Genomic DNA, 17,996 nt, shown 5'->3' on the forward strand with positions numbered 1-17,996 from the left:
ACATCATCAAGATAAGAAGCTTTTGCACAGCAAAGGATACAGTCAACAAAACTAAAAGACAACCTACAGAATGGGAGAAGATATTTCCAAATGACGTATCAGATAAAGGGCTAGTTTCCAAGATCTATAAAGAACTTCTTAAACTCAACACCAAAGAAACAAACAATCCAATCATGAAATGGGCAAAAGACATGAACAGAAATCTCACAGAGGAAGACATAGACATGGCCAACATGCACATGAGAAAATGCTCTGCATCACTTGCCATCAGGGAAATACAAATCAAAACCACAATGAGATACCACCTCACACCAGTGAGAATGGGGAAATTTAACAAGGCAGGAAACCACAAATGTTGGAGAGGATGCGGAGAAAGGGGAACCCTCCTGCACTGTTGGTGGGAATGTGAACTGGTGCAGCCACTCTGGAAAACTGTGTGGAGGTTCCTCAAAGAGTTAAAAATATACCTGCCCTACGACCCAGCAATTGCACTGTTGGGGATTTACCCCAAAGATTCAGATGCAATGAAACGCCGGGACACCTGCACCCCGATGTTTCTAGCAGCAATGTCCACAATAGCCAAACTGGAAGGAGCCTCGGTGTCCATCGAAAGATGATGGATAAAGAAGATGTGGTTTATGTATACAATGGAATATTACTCAGCCATTAGAAATGACAAATACTCACCATTTGCTTCGATGTAGATGGAACTGGAGGGTGTTATGCTGAGTGAAGTCAATCGGAGAAGGACAAACATTATATGTTCTCATTCATTTGGGGAATATAAATAATAGTGAAAGGGAATATAAGGGAAGGGAGAAGTGTGTGAGAAATATCAGAAAGGGAGACAGAACATAAAGACTCCTAACTCTGGGAAATGAACTAGGGGTGGTGGAAGGGGAGGAGGGCGGGGGGTGGGGGTGAATGGGTGACAGGCACTGAGGGGGGCACTTGACGGGATGAGCACTGGGTGTTATTCTGTAAGTTGGCAAATTGAACACCAATAAAAAATAAATCTATTATAAAAAAAAAAGAAAGGTGACATCTTGGCTGTGGGCTTTGCAGAAGGATTTCGTCAAATTTCTATGTTGAGCACCATGACTTTGACTTTGAAAACGTGTGTTTTGTTTCTTAAATCAAGAAAATAGCTTCCTCTTTGAAGGTAAAGAAACAGTAAGATCTTTTCAACATCCTATGGAGGCATCTCTATAACAAGCAGGATTTGTTGATGCAGTGGATGGGTGTAGAGAATCAGTAGCTTCTGGGACTTGGAAATTTAGTGGCCAGAGAACACTAAAGAATTACCTTACCTTTTAAGGTAGGGGGGAAAAAAGCTGCTGGTATGAAAATTGGATTCACAGAAATATATTTCAGATAATTTGTAGGACTAACACACAAAAGCTTTTCAAATATATCTTAAATATTTCAGTGAAAGTAAGGAAAAAAACAAAAATTGGTTTAAGATTTATTGAAGTGTCAGTAGTTCTGGAAGGAATAAATTTGACCAAGAAAACTTGTTCACTTCTAAAAGGGGGGAAAAATGCCTATGATATGTTTTAGGAACTACTGCAAAACTTCACAGGGAAAAGATATCAAGAAGAGAAAATTACCCTTTATCTGTTACTAAGTTGACATCACTTTACTATCCTCATTTTCAAGAAATAATAAACTTAAGAAAATTAGAGATAAAAAAGTAACAAACTGTCCAATTGACTATATAGTCCAACAAATTTCTTTAATTACATTACTGCTTTCCCAAGTCTCCACCGAAAATAAAGGACAGAATTTAGTGACTCCTGTCAGGTCTAAGAAACGAATTCCAATCTAAAGATACATTTAAAAAAATAAAAATAAAAATAAAATAAAATAAAATAAAGATACATTTTTAAAAAAATAAAATAAAAGTAAAGTTACATTTTTATCATACTGTAAGGATCTTTGATGGAAAATTTCAAAACAATAAATCAGTGAGCTCCTGATTAATATAATGAAATTATTCCGTCTTCACCTCGACGCGCACAGATCTTTGATGATTATTGGCTTTTGAACTGTATAACTCCTGGCAAATTAAATACAGGGTATTAAAAAGGAGGAGGATGCTGGTATTTTTAAATAAACTATACATGAAAAAAATAAACTATACACATTTCCAAAAAGTGATGTGGTAAGGCATATTTTTGAGACATCTGCTGAAGGGATACTAGAAATCCCAATGTTGAAAACTGTCGGTAAAGGGAGGGTGATGGGCAAGGAATAACAGCAATGTTACAGGAGGAGCATGGCCTTTGACCATAAAGTACTTCGCATCAGAAACCTGGCTCTGGCCACTTTGGCCAAGTTACTCCATAAACTTTAGTTTCCTCCTACTTCTTAGAATTGTTTTGGGGGATTTAATAGGATGATGTATGCGACATGCCTGCCAAGGTGCTGGACACACAAAGGGTGCTCAAGAGGGCCCCTTCCCAGAAGGCCAACAAGGTTGCCAGCCCCCAGCCCACAGCTGAGTCCCTTTCAGAGAACGGCCCCTGGCTGACGAGGGGTGTGTGCCCAAAGCCCTGCTCTGTTCCTGGAGGTAGCTGCCCTCATGACCGGAGATGGACATGGGTACAAAGGCTCCATTCAGAGCACTTCTGAAGCATCATCTCAGCTTTCGAGAGAGGAAAGGGATCAACAGAGACACGCTGCAGACGTATCACCGATGAACTTGTCCTCCTGCCCCATCCAGCTTCCCTCTTCCCTTGACAGGTGATGTTTCTGAGGTCACTTCCCAATAAATCTACATACAAATTTCCATTTCAGGGTCTATTTCCCTGGGACAAAAGGTAACTGAGGGGAGGAGGGTTAGTTTAATTGTGAGGAAGCAGGAGTTTTAGATCAATTATACTAGGCTGCTTGCAGTTTTTCTTTTCGATTACATGGGAGATTAGCCCATTCAACAGATTAAGAGAGGTTAAGTGATTTGCCTAATGCGACAGAGCCATCAACTGCCTAGCCGAGATTCCAGGCGGAGTGTATCCAGCCCTGACGTCTGGGCTTTTTCCATGACATCATGTTGTCTCCCCATCACGTCACTGTGAGTAAGAGGTGTGTCAGAGGTGGTAGGAAGAAGGATGGAAAGCACAGTGGCTCTGGCTGACTTCCCAATCACAAATCCCATTTTTGGTTAATATGGTTCAGTCTCCACTTTCAGTTTCTTGTGCCCTAAGCTTTAGGGTTTTTCTCTGAGGCTCTTTCTCAATCCCATAATCCCAGGTATTTAGCCTATGGATTTTCTCTGTGTGTTTGCTTCTTTCTGTCTGCACATGCTATTTTAAAGGAAGGCAGTGTTTTCTAATTAAAAAATAAAATACAAGTTTATGAACTGTAGAGCCTAAGAACTGAATTTGCATCCCAGCCCTACCATTTCCTTGCTCTCAGGTCTCAAGAGGACTGCCTAACCTCCCACGGCCTCTATTGAATCACCTGTGAACTGAAGGAATAATAACCACCTGGGACGCTCACTGAGATAACCTACCTCCAGCACACAGCACAGCAGGGCTTCCCGACATCTTCAACCATACATCTTCATCCATACGTCCTGGGTGTACCACTCACCCGCACTCCATCGTCAACACATCAAATTACAGTAAGTGAATAGAGCTTGCCTTCCCAGACTGTGTCATATCCCCTTTACGACATATCCATTCTGATTCACACTATATTCACAACATCCACTCCCTGCAATAGCCATCCCTAGCCTCTCCTGGTCTTTATCACCATGTCTGTTGCCTAGGTCCTAGGCATAATGTAAAACTACTGGATAGTTAGAACCTCTAAACGACTGTCTCCTTTCCGGAGAAGATGAGGCCTCTCTACTTCCTCTCTGCTCAGCCCTGACAAGACAAAGCCTATCCCATCACACTCAAGGGACCTGGGACTTCGAAAGAAATTATTCCTGCTCAGAAAAAAAGGCTGACTCTGGAAAACGGTGTGGAGGTTCCTCAAAAAGTCAAAAATAGAGCTAACCTATGACCCCGCGATTGCATTACGAAGTAGTTACCCTAAAGATACAAACATAGTGACCCAAAGGGGCACCTGCACCCCAGTGTTTACAGCAGCGATGTCCACAATAGCCAAACTATGGAAAGAACCCAAATGTCCATAGACAGATGAATGGATAAAGATGTGGTCACACACACACACACACACACACACACACACACACACAAAGGAATATTATTCAGCCATCAGAAAATGAAATCTTACCATTTGTAATGATGTGGATGGGACTAGAGAGTATTATGCTGAGCGATACAAGTCAATCAGAGAAAAACAACTATCATATGATCTCCCTCATATGTGGAATTTAAGAAACAAAACAGAGGAACATAGGGGAAGGGAGGGAAAAATAAAATAAAATGAAATCAGAGAGGGAGACAAATCATAAAAGACTCAACTATAGGAAACAAACTGAGGGTCACTGGAGGGGAAGAGGGTGTGGGGTAACAAGGTGATGGGCATTAAGGAGGCCATATGATGTAATGAGTACTACGTGTTATATATAACTGAGGAATCACTAAACTCCACCTGTAAAACTAATAATACACTGTATGTTAATTAATTGAATTTAAATTAAAATAAAGTAAAATTTATACAAGAGGGGAAAAACTGAAAGAAAAAAAAGAAAGGATTCTCCTCAATTAAACATTTAGAATCCCATATTGAGATTTAAACCCACAAACTCTGACTTCTGGCAAAGGGCACATGCTTTCAATTTACAATCACTGCTTGGGTAGGGAAATATTTGCCATGCTTTATTCTGAACTTTGAATCATAATAATTAATATCTATTTAACACTTATTATATGCTAGACCCTTGGGTGTTTTACATGCATTGTGTTGTTTCCTCATGAGAAACCTAGTTATGCATTATAATAATCTAGACTTTATAAAAGAAGGGAAAGAGTGTCGGAGAAAATGTCCTTCCCCCAATCCCAGGAGGGATGGGAAGTTGGGGCAATGCTAGCTGTCCACCCAACCATCTTGGACAGAGAGTTGAAGGACCTAAGAACTAGAAAGAACCACCAATAAGAATAAGCTTATAAGAAGAGGAAGAAAACCTCTTTTTGTATTTATAACATCAGTATATATTTGCACTTCTCAACAACCATTTTATTATGGAGATATTTTTTCTAAGAAAAAAAAAGGAATTTCCTAAAATCACAGTTCTTAAGTAGAAGAAGAAAATGAACAGAGCTATATATTTAGTCAACTGAAAAGTTTGATTATGTTTTAAAAAATAAACTTTCAAAACAAAGCAAAGGCAGGAAACTCACTTACAGTGAAACAGCAATGAGCTCCTGATGCCCAGATTGAAGGCCAAAGTCTTGAAACCAGATAGTTTGCCTAATTCACAAAGCTTCATAATTTTAAGTAAATTTACTCTACTAAAATGGTATTTCTCTTCTCTAGTCCTCTTACTGGGACTTGACTCAACTTTTCCTGGATCAAGTGAAGTCATTTGCTTGAATTGGTCACCCCTATTTGTTGAAAACCAGACAATTTATATGATTCAACAAGCTTGATATTATAAATCAAAACATGAACAAGTAACACTAATTTAATTTTTAAAAAGAGGAGCACCTGGGTGGTTCAGTGGTTGAGCATCTGCCTCGACTCAGGTCGTGATCCCGGAGTCCAGGTGTCGAGTGCTGCATCAGATTCCCCACAGGGAACCTGCTTCCCCCTCTATCTGTGTCTCTGCCTCTCTCTCTGTCTCCCTCTGTGTCTGTCATGAATAAATAGGTAAATAAAATCTTTTTTAAAGATTAAATAAATAAAAATAAAAAAGAATTTGCATTATTTGATGATTCAGTGAAATTAAGCGTTGTCCGTTTTATCACTTGGGGGCAATACTGGAGATAATCTAGCAGTTCAGTGGCACGGCGGTGGCACTATGCCCCATCCCTTAGTTTTATCTGACAAGATGAGACTCTTGACTTTTTTGGACTAAAACATCTCCCAAGTGGATAGTGATCTGGTTGTGACATCAGCCACTCCCACTGAACAGAAAGACTCAAGGTGCTGCCATTTTGGTTGCTGTCTCTTTCCCATCTCCCATTCCTCCTCCCTAACACTTCTTTCTAAGCTTAACACACAAAAGTACTATGAGCCCATCACCAAAAAGGGATATGCTTCAAGTTATTTTGCCATGTTAAAAGAATTTTGCATTGATTAAATCACACGTTTTCAACCTGTTACCCTTCTAACCAACACCATGATTTTGCCATGGGCATCGATATTTTAGCCTAGACACTAGATTGTAATAACTAAAGGGAAAATCATCTCTCATGTGAGGTTCGAGTACATGGTCTTGGGTTGTTAATGTGGTGTCATAACCGTTTGAGCCAGTCAACAAAAGATATTTTCTATCCAGTTAAAAGATTTTTCAGTATCCATTATATGTATAAAATTGTGTTTGGGTTTGTTTTTGTTTTTTTGTAATATATGGAATTGACGTATTTGTGTTTTTACCTTCTCTGTCTTAGATTTACTGCTTCCGAAAGAACCTAGGCCAGGGTGAGCAATCTTTTTTCTGTAAAAGGTCAGAAAGCATTTTGGGCAAAAGCCATTCAGTCTGTTACTACTGCTCACTCTGTCGTTGTAACTGTGAAAGCAACCCTGATCAATATGTAAACAAATGAACTGTGGCTGTCTCCCAATAAAACTTTATTTACAAAACAGGTCACAGGTCAGATTTCGCCATGAGTTTATCTAAACCAAAAGGTTGATGAGGGCAAGGAACTAGCTCTTCCCGTATCCCCAGCACACACTGGGTATTCAAATCTGTCGACTAAATGAATAAAAATTAATTTCAAAGGACCACGAAACTATTCTGGATCATTCGTAATAGCAAATACATAGCGTTTCACACCTCCTGGTGTGGTACAGAGTAACGTGCCAGTAGAGAAGCATTTGCTGAATAAGTAAAACTTAACTTTATTTCATACTCAACATCAATATCTATCTTTTATTCTTGACTTACCCACTGAATTGTCTTCTGGGAATTTATTCTTGGTTCAAAATATCATCAAAAGATGCATGAAACCTAGGCTGTGACCCTGGAGATATTTGCTCCTTTAAAAAGTGCTCCAAGTAGAAACAGGCATATTGAAGAACTAGGGCTTTTGAGTGTACTCCCAGTCAAATGCGTATTAACATTTCAGCTTTATCAGGACAGGTAGGTTGCCTTTTGGTTGCTTCTTGACTGTTCTCAGTGGTTGTAGCTAAACCTTGGGCAGTTGATTTTTTTTTTTTTAACAAAGGCAGCCAATGTTTTGACAAAATCCAACCCATCATCAACCCATCGTCCCTAGAGAAATTCTTGAGTTTTTAGAACTTGTTTTCAGAATAACCATTCCCAGAAAGGATTCATATCTTCCTTTCTTTTTTAAGAACTCTCTCTTTTTGCAGTCAACTGTCACAGTTGATAACTTACTGGCTATAAGGGGAGCTTTTAACTTTCAATACAAAATAGACAACATGGCACTGCAAATAAGCCTTATGAAACAAAATGCAAAACAAAAGCATAATGTTTTTTTAAAGGTATTTTCACAATATCCCCTGTCATAAGATGCCCAGATGGCAAAATAAAGGAAGTAAGAATTATAATCATGCAAAATAAATGACTTTTTTCCTCTGGTTAAATAGAGAAATTCGGTTTTAAAAGTTTATAATCAAAACTTGTCATAAGCAGACATGATCTACATTATTTCCCTTATTTTTAGCTTAGCTTTTTTAAATGTTTTTACCATCTTTAGTGAGGTATGATTGACAAATAAAAATTTAATATAGGTATACATTGTCAAGCTAATTAACATATCCATCACCTCACATCATTACTCTTTGTGTGTATGTAGTAAGGACATTTAAAATCTACTGTCTTAGCAAAATTCAAGTAGATGTTATTAACTATAGCCACCATGTCATACATTAGATCTCCAGAACTTTCTCTTCTTATACCCAGAAGCTTGTATTCTTGACTAACATCTCCCTATTTCCCTAACTCTCAGACCATAGTGACCACCATTCCACACTTTGTTTCTGTGACCTTGACATTTTTATATTTCACAACAGAGGTCTATATAGTTTCTTAACAACCCCCAACCCTTTCCCCTAGAAAAGTCAGTTTCAGGGGAGAAAAAAAAAAATCCTTTTTCTTACATAGCTTTTGGGAAAAGTAATATTATAATGCCTTTTTTTCTTAAAAAAAAAAATTATCTGGAGACTTCAGAAAATTAGCACTGGGAAAACATCACTGTCCTGCAAAAAATAGGATATAGTTACTGATCCTACACTCAGGCCCAAATATGCCTGACTATTGAAATCACCTGGTCGGCTCTCAGAGCATGCAGATGACTGGGCCACACTCAAGGGTCAAGCTGAGGAATCTGTTGCTTTTATTGAGCACTCTCCAGGTAGGCTTCGTGACTTTGCAGATTTGGGAACCCCTGCACTACAGTAGAGGACTCTTTCCCAGCAAATCTACTTCTTCTGGTCAACACTTGAATGACAATTCAAAAGACCCCAGATTCCTTTTCTCAGCAGTGAGTAGATTTTCTTTCCATTCTTTTGATCTTCACCAAAAATCAGGTGCCAGCCACAAAATCCTATTTACTTTTACTGTAAGCCCAGCATCTGTCTTCACAACCACAGACCCTGTTTTCATTTTGTAGCTATTCCACTCTTTGAAAACAGAGGCTGATGTTCACACACAGAAGTGTACTTTTCAGAAAGCCACAAAATAAAGTGACTGTTTCTAGTCCTGATTGAAGAAAAACCATGTGTCAGTTTAAATATCTCCTGCCTTGATTGCACACATTGGTATGTGAAAATATTTACGGAACCTAAGTATGGCATTCAATGCAACAATGTGAAATCTACCACCCTTGTGAAATTCAAGCAGATAAGCACTAATGATTAAAATGAAGCAAAACAACAACAAATATTTGCTGAGTGTGTCTGTATGTGCCAGGCAGTGGAAAGATAAACAAAAACTTTTATTTTTTAAAAAATAGCATTTCAATGCCATGATTAATGAATTTGTTCATTAAATTTTCCAGCAAGTATTAAAGTTCCCCCAAAGAAACAATATTTTAGCAAAGCAAATTATTTAGATACAGCCATGGTTGGTTTTTCTTTTCTGTACTGCTGAGATTTTAAGGATTTTTTCTTTTATTATTACTATAGCAGATTCAATAAAACTATTGACCTGGATCCTGTACTGTATATATAGCTGATTTTGTGTACTTTTGAGAATTCAATTGGGTTTCCAACAATGATAGATTTCTCTATGGAAAGTTCAGCATGTGCCCTTGTTTGCCCCAGGCTCCCCTGGTTTGGCTCATGAGAGAGTTGATATGTGAAGAGCAATCAGTTAGAAAGTTGATGCAACTTTTCCGAAGCAAGATGCTAAGGCTAAAGCTAAGACAGCAACAATGAGACGGGGGGAGGAGACAATGGAGAAGAAAAAGAAGTATTAGAGATGTGTCCAAGATTTTTTCTGGTTGGGAGAAACCTGAGAGAGTTTTGATACTATATTTACCAAGATAGGAAACACATAAGGAATAGCTCTGGTGTGACTGAGAGGGAAGAAATGATGACTTCAATCATAAAAATCATGCAAAATACCTTTAGGACCAAATGCCTTTGGGTGAGATGTTGGAGTGGAGAGAGTAAGAGAAAATGATACCCCTGCTTGAAATCTCAAGAGTAAGGGAAAATGCAAGATATATGAAAAAGCCCTAGAGGATTATGTACCAGCTATCTATTTGCCACAATGATGCTGTGTAACAAACAATGATATCACTCAATGGCTTTAAATGATAAGCAGTTATTTAGTGCAGGATTCTGCTGGTGATTGGGTGGTTCTTCTGGTCACAGCTAGACTCACTCCTGCTCTTGTGGTCAGGTCTTAGGCTGTGACAGCTGGGCTGACCCAAGCACTGTTCTGTGTGATCTCTCATCCTTCAACAGGCTAATTCTCAAGTCAGTGGTAAGACTTAGTGAGGGAGAGTGAGAGCTCACAAGACCTAGTGAAACCTGGCTCAGAACTGTGGACGGCTTCACTTCTGCAAATTCTATCAGCCAAAGCAAATTATAAGATCAACAAAGGTTTAAAGAGTAGGGAACTAGACTCTACTTTCTGATGAGGAGAAATTCAAGGTCACATTTGGGTATGGACGCTGAAGAATTAGGGCCATTGCTGCAATCAGCGCATCATGAATCATAATCTATTTTTCTCTGATACAGCCTGTTTCTGTTTCCTCACCTTAGAGAAAGAGAAACAGAGATCCATAAAATTTTAGAGCTGAAAGTGAATTGAGTGGTGATGCTCCCAAATCCTTTCACTTACCAGTATGGAACCTGAAGCACAAGGGGGTTTACTGATTCACAATCAAACAGCTAAGCAGGGGATCCCTGAGTGGCTCAGCGGTTAAGTGCCTGCCTTAGGCCCAGGGCATGATTCTAGAGTTCCGGGATCGAGTCTCGCGTTGGGCTCCCTGCATGGAGCCTGCTTCTCCCTCTGCCTGTGTCTCTGCCTCTCTCTCTCAGTGTGTCTCTCATGAGTGAATAAATAAAATCTTTAAAAAATAATAAAAAATAAATAAGAAAAACAAAAGTCAAACAGCTAAGCAGTTACAAAACCAAGATAAAAAGGTTTTCCAAGTTCTAGGATCATGCCTTTTCAGCACACCATGCCACTGGCCCCACAGAGTGCTCAACCTCTTTAAATAATGTGTAGTAATAACTTTTCACTCAGGATAAATTTTTTTCAGAACAATATTTGGAAATGTGTAAGGTTTTTTTTTTAATTCAAATAATGAAATCTTCATTTGCAGGAAATTCTGTGAATGCGAAGCAACTTTTTTCAAATGATTCTTTCTATCCATCATTATCCTTCATTATTTAGTGGAAACAAAAAGATAATAGGGACTAAATATGATGATATGCCTTTGAAAGAAAAGTTCAAAAATGCATTTGTTACTTTAACTCAGTGCCACTTCAGTTAATAATTTCCTTTTTTAAAAGATTTTATTTATTTATTTATTTATTTATTTATTTGAGAGAGAAAGAGCACAGAGAGAAGGAGAAGGAGAAACAGACTCCCCGCTGAGCAGAGAGGAGGCCATCCCAGGAATCCGAAATCAAGACCTGTGCCAAAAGGCAGACCCTTAACCCACTGAGTCACCAGGCACCCCTCAATAAATAATTTCTTAAAAGAATAAGGCATAAGCTCTTCTAATCGTTTTTTAAGAAGGTTCCTAGAAACACTTCCTGATCTGTAAAAGGTGCTTTCATGTTATTTGACTTTTCCAGTTTATTTTGCTTTACTAGTAATTAAGGCATTTACGTTTAAGAGTAAAACGAAAGTTATATATGATGATAAATGTCAACCTGACTTCTCATACGTAGAAAACTAACCTAAGAATATGGAATTTTAGTCTTTTCTACTTGAAATGCACTTCACAATATTTCATGATCAGCTTTTATAAACAGAGCCTGAGGAGAATGATATCTCTTTAGAATAGCTTTTTTTTTTTCTAACTGAAAATGTGCAAATAACTAAATAACTAAACTAATCTCAGGGAAAGAGTTAAATGAACTCTGGATCTTCCATACAAAGGAATATCAAATCAATGACAAAGAAACATGCTCTAAAGATAATGTTAGAAATGTGTGGGAAATATCAGAAAGGGAGACAGAACATAAAGACTCCTAACTCTGGGAAACGAACTAGGGGTGGTGGAAGGGGAGGAGGGCAGGGGGTGGGGGTGAATGGGTGACGGGCACTGAGGAGGGCACTTGACGGGATGAGCACTGGGTGTTATTCTGTATGTTAGTAAATTGAACACCAATAAAAAATAAATTTATTATAAAAAAAGATAATGTTAAAATCAAAAAGAAAGAAGGAAATAAAAGGAATATATTTATATGCAGAACAATTGAATATATATAATCAAAATACTGAAAGAATCTATAACCAGATATGAATAGAGGTTTCTTTCTTTTGGTGAAGGACTATAGTAATTTAAGCTTTTTTCTTATTTTTTATATATATTTAAATCAGATCAAAGTAAGTAATTTTAAGTCAAAATAAGTAAAATAAATTACATTATTTAAAAAGTAATTAAAAAACAAGAAAGTAAGACACAAGATTAATGTGATTACAAATACTTAAAATATCATAAATCTCTCAAAAAATATATTCAAGTAAAATAATTCCTAGGCAAAACATTTTAAGTGAACATCATATTCTTTAACCATCCTGCATTCAAAATAAGTAATTAAACCGTGAAATTAGAACGTCTGATCCAACATTCCATTTCACAGATAAGAAAGTTTCATGCTCAGAAAAGTTAAATGACCAGTAACTTACCCAGTAATATATAGGCAATCCATTTTAGAATAAAGACTCACAATCTATTTTATCATGCTTCCTCTCTAAAAATACTAAGAGAAAATAAAATATTGGGAGTTAACATACAGTGTAATACCAGTTTTTTTCAAATATATGAGTGTCCTTCTTACCTTCTCTCATTTATGAATCCATCTCTCGAAACAGTAGCAGCCATTGTGTTTTAAAATATGATTCTTTTCAGATTTGCATATGGGCAAGATTTTGACATAATTTTACTTTTATTATTTTATTATCATGATCTCATTTCAGACATTTTTCCTCTTGATACAATTCACCATCTGCTTTAGCCATCTTCGTTTAGGGAGAGAAGGTAACACACACAGCTAACAATTGAAACATCCATTCCTCACTCAGTAGTAGGTGAAAGATAGCACCTTCAGAGCAGAAGTCAAGTCTTGTCCCTGCTAAATTTCTAGACTGCTGAGATAAAAAAGATGCATTTGCCATGGTGCCTATTTCAGAGAGTTTATGGTAGAGAGAGACAGATATACAAGCAACTTAGAGCAATACCAGGTTGCAGTTACTATAGAAAATGTCTTTATAAGCGTAAAAGAGGGGCTGGTCATTTTTGCCTTGGGGAATATGAGGTAAAACTGTCAGGAAACTTTGTAAAGTCAAAGCTTGCCCTGAAAATTCTTCAGTGGAGTTTGTTATTCAAAAAAAGAAAAAAAAAACAACAACAACTAGCAATCAAGTCAAAAGATTTACCATCCACACTACCATTCTTTTTTTTATTTATTTAATTTCAGTTTGCCAACATATAGTATAACACCCAGTGTTCATCCCATCAAGTGCCCTCCTCAGTGCCTGTCACCCAGTCACTCCCTCCTCCCACCCACCTCCCCTTCTGTAATCCTTTGTTTCTGAGAGTCTCTCATGGTTTGTCTCCCTCTCTAATTTTTCCCACTCGGTTCCTCTCCTTTCCCTTATAATTCCTTTGACTATGTCTTATATTTCACGTATGAGTGAAACCATATGATGATTGTCCTTCTCCGATAGACTGACATATTGCCAGCCCATGCAGGACATGCACTATTACTACAGAGTCAATAAATGCACACGTGGGAGTAGGACAATGTACTAGAGAAATACTAGCAGCTATAACAAATACACCCCAAAATTCTGGTGATTTAACCTAATAAATGTCTATCTCATGTTCAGTAAGAATCCATTGCATATATTCCTGGTGTGAAGGTGGTTTTCTTCCATTTGATGATTACTGAAAGTTTAGCTAAACCACTCCATATCATGGTTGCCTCAACAACAATTTTGTGTGGCTAAGTGGCCTGCAGAGAACTTAAGATGACATTTGCCTCTCCCTCCAGTGCATGCCCTAGATAACAGCCCACAGAGTTGCACGTAAATGTTAAGCTCCTGACATGATTTCCCCAACCACCTTAGGATAAGCACTCTCCTCTACTCTTTTTGCTTGAAAAGGCCTTAGCCTGTGAACCCCAAAGCATTCCACCCACAGACCCTTGTAAAAACATGTGTTCAAGTGCTGCTGCTCCGTCTACCAGTACCCTGCCTTTACCTCCTCTCAAGACCCTTGAGGCTTGCTGAGGACCTCTTCAAGACCTGTGAGTAATACACTTCTTTTTTTTTTTTTTTTTTTTTTTTTTTTTTTTTTTTTTTTCACTTCTTTATTTCAATTCCTTTGTGGTCTTCTGGTGAATCTGGGTTCACTATTAAACACCCTAGCCTCTACTGAATCAATCTTAATTTAGCAAAGGCTCTTTCCACCTTATTTCTCTGCCATTTGCTAGAAGTCTTGTAGTCCTCCGACGAAAGCTCGTGAATGGAGAAAGACAGAAAAGAGAAGGTATACTACTTCTTAACCTCTTTAGTCCAGGGGTAACTCACATGCCCTATTATCCACTGTGGGAACTAATGACATAGCACCACCAACACCTGGAAGGGCTCTCTGCACAGCTAGCTCCTAGAAATAGCTCCACACTATGAAGGATGGAGCAAAAGTCTCCAAGGGACAGCTGGCCATTTCTGCCTTTCGTTTTGTTTTGTTTTGTTTTGTTTTGTTTACCCCAGGGGAGTGTACCTGGAGAGGAATTGGCTCTTATTCCTATTCCATTAAAAAAAAAAATACCTGATTGCAGATCTAATCGATTAATCCCTCTGGGTATTAGAAAAACTTAGTCTTCACTAATACTTTTCTTCCAATCTTAGATTTCTTAAGCTATGTATACTTTTGAAACTAGAATCTCTCCTAGCCATTAATTCAATTAAATTATGTTTACATTTTGTTTCTCAGAACTACTTCATAATTGAAACCACCTTATGCGAAGCCATTTTGGCACATGAGTAAATTGGCACCCTTTGGGGGGCTCATCCATTCAATCAACAAACATTCATGGAGCATCTCCCATTTTCTAGGACACACACTTGCTCAGGAAATGAAGAGAAGATCTCCTGGGCTGCTAGAAGGAAATGCTGAGTTCTCTAATCAATCTAAACTGAGATCCTATAAGTAACTAATACCTTAAAGCAATCTTATTGGAAAATTTTATATTTAAGACCCAAAACCATAAAAGTGCCTAAAACCCAATATGGCCAAGCTAAGCTGTAAGGTGAAGAGTGACAGAGGATGAGGCTGGCTCTGGGAATGAAAGAGGCTTCACAGTTTCTCCAGATGTAGATTTAACAAGAGTCTATGATCAAAACAATGACTCAAAGGTATCGAGGATGGACTGGGTGAACGATGTGCTCTTAACGGAACTCGAGGAGCCCCATAAATGAGTCTTGAGAGAGAATGTTTCCTAATTGTGTTGAGGTTGAGGTAACTATAGATATGAAAATCCACCCAAGGGCATCCAGGTGGCTCAATCAGTGAAGCGTCTGACTCTTGATTTTGGCTCAGGTCATGATCTAATGGTCGTAAGATTGAGCCCCACACCAGGCCTGCTTGGAAATTCTCTCTCTCTCTCCCTCTCTCTTTCAAAAAAAAAAAAATACAAAAGAAAAAGAAAATTCATCCAGATGCAAGGAAAGTTATCTACCCACAAGCAATTAAAGGCAATCTAAAGTCAGGTCTTCCTCTACTTTTCAAGCTTTTTTTCCTAAGTTAGCCCGCAGTGGGAAAAAAGAAAAGACAGAAAAAGAAGAAAAGACAAATGACGATACATCATATCATTGTGTCTTTATGATACTAGATTCAGAAAGATTTAGTGCTCTTTTTCAGAGGTTCTAACTGCATTTTACAAATCAAGCCTACTTTTTATAATGGAAATCACCTGGCCTAGTCTTAGTTCAAATGTTGAATCCTCATCAGACATTTTGAAACACTTAGCAAAGGGCACACTGTCTTTTAGAGACCACCTACTCTTTAAAACCAAACCAAACAAAGCAGGTGCCAGTATAAAGCAAACCTGGTTTCATTTTAGGTTTGGTGTGAAAACCATAAATATGATGGTTCTGCTCTATTTCATCTCCTGGAACTTACACGCTGGTTTCAACTGTGCATTGTTTTCAGTTATTCACACCCACACACCAGGATCAAAATTTAAGGTGTGGAGGGAAACAACCCATATTAATTACATTTTTTAACGAGCCTAATTTCCACTTTCTTAATGTAGGCAGCCAAGCTGGCATTGTTTTATTTTGTAATCATTAATAACAGCAGTAAACACCTGGCAGGGCTGACAACATTTTAGGCTCCACTCTACTGCTTTACATATTAAGTCATGGAAACTTCATATCAGGTAAGGGCTCTAATAATTATCACATTGAGGAATGAAGAAACTGAGGCACAGAAAGGTGAAGTAATGTGCGAAGGGTTCTAGATATGGCAAGTGGCAGAGGTAGAATTTCAAGCCAGGTGGCCTGGCTTTGGAACCTGTTCTCACAACCCGGATCCTGTATTACCCATTTTACAAATGGTATTTCTCTTTTGCTGTCCTTTGTATTTGAGGAATTGCTCTGTGACCCCTAGGGCATGATGTGCAAAACCCCTGATTCATAGGGTGTGTTATTCCAAGCTGCTCTTGCCAACTGATCCAGATGCCCGGCTGCAGTCACCGTGCTCCCCTTCCTCTTCCAACCATCCAAATAAACAGTAGGGACTGCAGAGCAGTAATAGAACCCGCCTGCCAGAGAGGAAACACTGAAGCTAATGGAGAGCAGGGAAGACTCCATCTCACCCTTGCTTCCTTCCTTCTTTCCTACACGCTAAGGAGTCACAACTGCCTGTCAGAGAAAGGTAAAGAGGATGAAGGATGGCCATGCGGTCACCATGCCAGTGGTTTCAAACCAAGGACATAGAATTATCCCCTTCCATGCAGAGAAATCTGGCTCAGAGGAGATAAATATTTTGCCCAGAGTCAGAATTTAAGCCCAGCCCTGTGTCCCCCCAAAGCCCAGCCATGCTCTTCCCACGCTGCAGAGCCAGCTCAGAAGGGAGAGGACAGCTGTCCTGAGGCCAGGCGTCCATCCCATTGAGTATTGCCTCTTCCTCTGTAAAACTAACGTCATGAGTAACGTTCAATATTGTTTCCTGGTCGGAGCCACAGCTACATACTAGCCGTTCATGATTGTAATTCAGAGCCTACAGTATATTGAGAAGTGACTTTATGAAGTCATCTCCAAGAAACGCCGACAAAGATTAGGTAGTGATACAGCAATAATCACTGTATATTTTATAGATTACCTGGAATTCCTTTTGTTTCCGTAGTTGTCTCTCAATGGGAACATGCGTACTTGGCTGACAAATATTTTCATTTTGTGTAGTCCCTTGAAATTTTATTTAAAAAAAATTTTTTTGCACCTCACAGTCACATTTATTCACACTACAAGGACACAGCTCGCCTACAGGTGTGCAGCAGAGCTCCGTGTTCCCGGCTAACAGAGCAGGCCAACACCTACAGCCAGACTGATCTTCCACCTGATGTGTGCCCCAAGCTGGTTAATGATGGCCATGAGCAGGGCCAGAACTCGAAGCTTCCAAAGCTTTACTTCTTTAATCAGCACTCCTGATTTTATAAATGACAACACTCACCCACCCCATTCCCAGCCAGATCTCCTGGTAAGCTTGGGTGTAGTAGGGCTTCATGGGGATCCAAACATTTTTAATAAGGCTTTGAAGCATCTCGGCACAAGACCCTCAGCTCAGGCTGTGGTGACACCCACTGCCAACGACTTGGGAAAAAAAAAGCAGTCACTTGAAATTTTAAATAGCTGTGCTTATTTTCTCCAAATTAATATATAGTGGGAACTGTTTGAAACATTTTCTAGGAAAGAAACAAGCAAATAAAAAGCATTAATTTTTAAATTCAACAAAGGTCTGCATAGGGTTGTCATGAAAATAAATGGGATAATAAGCTTAAATAATATTTAGCACGATGCCCAGCAGGTTATAAATGACCAGTAAGTGGCAGAGATTTTTATTAGGAAAATGCCATAAAATTCAAATACTAAAAAGCATTACTGACCACCAACTTTATTGCTTCTTAAAATGTTGCCATAATATTTAAGCCAATTTAAATTTTAAGTTTTAACTATTTCATGTAAACAGCTGACAATACTT

General features: G+C 38.5%; 1 pseudogene; it reads right to left on the reverse strand.

Annotated features, from left to right (window-relative positions):
• Window positions 1-17,375: 17,375 nt before the first annotated feature.
• On the reverse strand, window positions 17,376-17,558 carry LOC140642148 (ATP synthase subunit ATP5MJ, mitochondrial pseudogene; annotated as a pseudogene).
• Between the last annotated feature and the right edge of the window lie 438 nt (window positions 17,559-17,996).

Source organism: Canis lupus, chromosome 11 (assembly GCF_048164855.1).
Source record: "Canis lupus baileyi chromosome 11, mCanLup2.hap1, whole genome shotgun sequence".
Taxonomy (NCBI): domain Eukaryota; kingdom Metazoa; phylum Chordata; class Mammalia; order Carnivora; family Canidae; genus Canis; species Canis lupus.